General features: G+C 31.0%; 1 pseudogene; it reads left to right on the top strand.

The window, feature by feature from the left end:
* The first annotated feature begins 670 nt into the window (after positions 1 to 670).
* The window catches only part of LOC106472313, a 13040-nt pseudogene continuing 7587 nt past the window's right edge, over positions 671 to 6123 (top strand).

The raw sequence follows: 6123 nt of genomic DNA, 5'->3' as shown, positions 1-6123 counted from the left end.
GTGAATCTGAAAAAATCAATATAATAACTTCGCGATTACTTTGAAAAATATACGGTTAAATGTTTTACAATGAAGCGTAAAGCCAACAAAATGGCACTATTGCGTATAAATTATTATTTATAAGTTTTCAGATAGAATATAGGATAATTCAGTGTAACAAGTTTGCGAAGTTGTTTATAATATAAGTTAATTAATGGAGGCTATTTTATTTTCCTATAGTTGAAGTTTAGAAGATTGAAAAAACAAACATAATGCAAACTATACCAATTTAATAGTACTGCACATGTCTGTTGTATGTCCATGTGTGGATGGATCTTTATCAAAATTGGTATTGGAGGTTCATTAGGCCCATGCGGGTATACATACAAGTTTTCAGTTTTGCATCGCGCAATTTTTATGGGCGTTTTTTTACCACTACTTCGCCCCCTGTAGATTAATCTTCACCAAATTTGGCAAGAAGGTTTATTGGGTCCATGGAGAAATACATGCAAACTTGCGGTTTCACATTTTGTGTTTTGCAGTTTGTATGGACATTTTTACAATTATATATAAGGGAAGCAATTTTTCATGTCCTATGATAACCTTTCATTAATCATTAATTTACATAACTTCCGTCCAGGGGACAGGTACCCTAGATGGTAACAAAATATAACTTCGCCATTTATTATGCCGAAAAAAATTACACTAAGCCTTTTATTACACTAAAAAAAAAAAAGCCTTTTCTTTTTACAAGTTTGTGAACTTGATCTCAGCCTTTTAATGGTTTCTATACAACTAAAGAAAGAAAATAAAAGCCATTTTACTATAATTTTTTGAGCGTGTATTTTGTTTATGCACAAGGAATAAGAGCAAGAATCTTGCTCACAGAAGCTGTTGAGTGTTGTTTTAGTTAGCTTGTGATAGCACTAGTTTTAATTTTAAATACATATTAACTGTGAACTCTTTGTAATTACGACGTTACGTTAGTTACACCTTTTGATTTTCCTAAAAACAAAATGTGTATTAATCATAATCATGTATTCATAATTAATAATTTTTAAAAATAATAATAATAAATATAAGTCAGATATAATAACTTGTAGTTGTCAGTTGTATAACTAGTATTTGTAGTAAGTTGGGCCTACGTGTAGAATAGAACGTCATTCCGAAGTGTTCTGTACATTTAACTTGCTAACATCAACGCCCAAAAAATAGGCTAAAGAAAATTGTTGTACAACATGTGGGAAGAATGTGATAAGCTAGTAGGATTCAAAAAGAAAGTATTACATGCTGGACGTGGAAAGACTCCTGACTGGCAAGATGGTAGTAAGGTAAATTCGTAAACTTAATCATGTTTGTTATTGAATGTTATTAACATTTGATTTGTACAAGTGAAGTAAAGACCAATTTAAACTTTGTTTTTATTTCTCTATAGTTTATTTAAAAACTGCTTTAATATTATTTAGTCTTTACCTAGTTTGAAACTTTATCAATTAACCTTTTTAATTGTAGCATCTTCCAATGGATAATTACAGAGTTGTTTAGCTTGAATGGATAACCAATAATTCATATGATAATCCTAATATGTACAGAGAAAGTTAATTAATAAGCATCTGAAATTTAATTTTTATGCTAAATAACAATTAAGATGAAAGAGCTAAACCCTGAACTTGTGAATTTACCAATCTTCCATCCTTGCAAGTTTGAGTCATGTAATAGGTGAGGCAGACAGTTAAAGCAAGCAACCTCCCTACTGTTAATCATTTTTAAAAATCAAGTCTTTGCCACTTGATCCTAAACTTTTAAAGCATTTATTAGTCAGTGGTGTAAGTTTGAGTTGTACATGAAGGAAGGTGACTCTTCTCCTCCTTCTGATAGGAGTCCAGGAAACTACCTTCAGCCAAGTTCAAGAACGTTTTGAAATATAACCTGACATTGTGCATTATTAGGCCAGGAAATTCGCCATTTTTAGGGCAAGGCCATTTGACCTTAGATTTTCTCTCATCTTCAAAAGCACCAAGGCCAAAAAAAAAATTCACTGTAGACCACTAAGGCCACAGTATACATTAATGTTGATGGAATAGAAATGACTTTCCCAATTAGTTTAGTAAATATGGCATTAATTTTTTCATTGGGGGCTTGGGAAGCTGTCCTATCTTTCCAGATTATGTTTATCAGGTAGGTAAGTATTAATTTTAACCAGTGAGACTTAAGAAGTAACAGTATATCAGCTTTAAGATAAAAAAAAATATGCTTTTGAATTACTCTCTTGTAATGGGAACATCAATAATAATAACGCTTTTGGCTTGAAATAACAAACAGTATTACTACTACTACTAGTATTTTTTTGCATAACTTCTAATGAAGGCTAGTGCCAATGAACAGTAAACTAGGCCTGCAATACAGTATAGCACATGATTATAACCTATAAATCTTGCATCATCACACATTGTATTGTGCAACTTGCTACTTGTGATTCAATAATTTTCACCCTAGTTAGCTATTATAGTAGGCTTAAGCTTTTGTTGAGTTTGCACATATAATTTATCGAGCTGAATTATTGACATATTCGATTTCCATTCAATATGTAAAAAATCAGGATGTAACCTACATATTCGGCAATGAAAAAAATGTTCCAATTTCTGGCACTTGGCTGTCACAGAAAAAGGTTTTATGACACTCTCCCTCTTAACTTGTTCCTTTTTTGGCATGTTTAATGTAAGGAGTATTTGCAGTCACATGCTTAATTCTTGCTACTACTAACAGCCTGCAGTATGGTATTACTCAACAAACTGCACTGATATTTTACAGCTGATCAAAGTGAAAACTTCACTCCCTCCACTAGATGCATTTCATGTGATATACTATTTGTAACAAGGTAGTTTCTGTAGGTTGTAGGTCCAGTGTTTGTGATTCCCGGTGGTTTTCTCATGAGGGCATGATGACCAAAGAGATACTGAAGGGTGACCTTCATGGCCATGGATTTTCTGAGGGCATCACAGCCATTTTGATAAATACAGTGACAATTGCTGTTGTGGCCCCTGTGAATTACCAGCCCTGCATTATGATGATTATCTATGCATATATATAATACTTAGAAATGTAACTATATAGAGCACATAAAATATTATTAAATTTTACATGTTTGATCATTAGCATTTTTTTCTAAAATTTCTTGAGAGAAAATAATCATGTTAAGATTTTATATAAAATAAATTTTGTCTTTTGAGTTTTCAGTGTTACACATGAGCATCATGTGTCTACTTAGCTATGCTCCCACTAGTCATATTTCTAAGTAAATAATACTGGCTAGCAACTTAAAGATAGTTTAATTTATTCAGACCAATTCTGCTGGATATGGCGACCACCTGAGAAATTATTTGTGAAGTTTTTATCCCAAAAATGTATTTTGAATTTATTATTAGAAATTTTTATGGGTAATCACAGAAGAATACTTTTGTTTATTTGGTATCAAGACTGACATTTACCTTGTATATTGTTTGGTTAAAAAGATAAAAATATCACTTAAGATATCACCTTTTTGCTTGCATTTTAATAATTGTGCACTTATACAATGTATATAGTTCTTACCACTTGTATTGAGAAATAGAATAGAAAAATAGTAATGCATTATCCTTATTAACAATTGTATAGCTTATACTAAGAAATCAGTATTTTTGAGTGCTGATCATATGAGTGTTGCAGTGGGCTTTGCTCAGCAGAAAGTTACTTGCATCCTTCTTCAAATTACTTGAACCTTTCATCGTGACAATAGTATTTAGTGATATTACAATGTCAAAAAAATGCGGAAAGAGTTAACACTACAAGGTACGGTCTAGAAGTTTTAACAGAACTAAAATTTTAATATAATGCTCTGTTAATAGATGGATCTTTGCTTGTTTATGGTTGTTTTCTACCCTGTAAGTGTTCTTTCAATCTTGATCAAAGCAATAAGTTTTCAAATATGTCATTAATTTATAATTTTTACAATTTTTTAAGGCTACATTTCATTTTAAAACCAGAAGACTTGATGTGGAAGATGAAGATAAAGGATAATTGATGACAGCAAGAAGATAGGATGTCCTATGGTGTTGCTCTTTGGGAAAAAATTTAAGATGCCAATTTGGGAGCAATGTTTGAAGACAATGAGAGTAGGAGAAGTTGCCCTATTTAATGTTGATAAAAGTGTAAGTTGAAACCAATTTTGTTTTATTTTACATATCAAATAAATATATTTAGAACCCTGTAGTGTATTTAGATACATATTTTTAGTCCTCATTATTTAAGATAACACAAAAAAGGTTATTTTTGTAACACCTCTAATTGATGAAGCTATCTGCAAGAAAATAAAAACTATAATCAGGAAATCTGAACTGCCGATTAAAGTTATAAAACAGCCAGGTTCAACCCTAAAAAACCAACTTTCAAAATCTCAGTACACTGCCTTACAATGTAATAAAGTCAACAGTCTTACAAAAATGTGTTTGCAATCTAAAGATGAGCTTGTCTCCAATGTTGTTTATCAGCTTACTTGTAAGATCTGCCATCATACGTACATAGGATAGGAGAACATATTGATGTTCTTTTTAAACAACATGAAAGAAGCTCAGTTGCAGATCATTTATTAACCAATCACGGACAAGTCACACATGACTTGAATCCACCATTCTCTGTACAAATCCTCACCAAATACAATGACAGGAAATTTATTGAAGCTCTTCTCACTGAACAACTACAGCCACACATAAATAGGGACATTTTAGTTTTTTTATCCTATCCTTTTGTTATTTCACTTTGTAATCTTGATAGATATTTTGTTTACTACAGGGAGCAGTTAATTATTTCACTTTTGGTTTGTGTTTAGGTGAACGCTCCTGAAGAAGTTGTAAAGTGAAATGTTGAGTGTCTAATTAAATGTTGTAAGGTTGTTTATTTCTAGTATTAATATTTATAATCCTGTAATATACATTATGAGAAACCTTCAATCATAAAGTGTTTGGAACTGTGTCATAAGGACTGTTTTTCTAACGTTAACAAATTATTTTTTGTTAGCATATATCTCCTAGGTACTATCAAGCATTAATATACAATATTATATCTTAAGAATATAACAGGAAGGTGTTTTTGTTTAATTACCAACATTTATCAATTGTTATATTTTTTAATCAGTTGTATTGTTGAACAGCAAATGTCTTATGTGATAATACTTAAAAACTATTGTTGTGAAATAAGTTGTGAATGTTTATTTTTTGTTTGTTAAATTAAGCTAAATATTAAATAGATTAAGGAAGTTATAAATAAGCAAAGAATGTATGAAATTTATAGGTGCTTTTCTTGTGATAAAGTGGACTGTAGCATATCCATAGAATGTTTTTAAAATCATGAGACTCCAGTTGTTTGTTTGAATAAAGGAATCTCATCTATGTAAACTGAAAGTGTAAAGTAAGTAATATTTATAATTCTGTAAGTTCAGATTAATTGGTCTTAAATACCTTACAGTGTAAAACAATAAACAGTAAGTGTACAGAACTTTTACAAATGTCACTGCTATACCTAGCATAATAATCCCTCAATTCATCTTTCCTACTTCAAAGTTAACTTGATAGGTTGGTTTTTAGATTTTTCTAGATTATTCAAGTTGGACAGATTACAGAACTGAAGTTGTGAAAGTGACAGTTTTTTTTTCTTCATATATAGTTTGTAGATACCTACCCTATAGTTTCAAAAGGGTATCGACAATATGCTGGGGTGGCAAAACCTAATGATGGGCACTGTTCTTCTCACCGGTGTGGAATGATGGCATTGAAAGAAGGAACTGGGCACTCAGACTTAGACCAGCTAATGCAAAAACCCACTGACCTGGAATTTGTGATTGGTAAAAGATGATAATTTCTCATATTTTATTATTACAAAAATCCATATAATTTCTTCTTTTTTTTTGGGAGAGAATAACTTCATAAGAGAAAATGATAATAGTCAACGTAATCTGTAAATATTTATTTTAAAGGAAACACATTTTATGAGACTGCAACTGTATTTTATGAGCAGTGTATGTGTATCCTAGTGCTTGAATTAGTAAAACAGTTTGAAGATGTAGAATGTCCTTATGTAAGTGCTTGCAAGTGTGATATGGTTTAGTCATTA

Source organism: Limulus polyphemus, unplaced genomic scaffold (genome assembly GCF_000517525.1).
Source record: "Limulus polyphemus unplaced genomic scaffold, Limulus_polyphemus-2.1.2 Scaffold5241, whole genome shotgun sequence".
Taxonomy (NCBI): Eukaryota; Metazoa; Arthropoda; class Merostomata; order Xiphosura; family Limulidae; genus Limulus; species Limulus polyphemus.
Note: the sequence above shows the minus strand (reverse complement) of the source record. Positions and strands in the feature narration are given on the sequence as shown.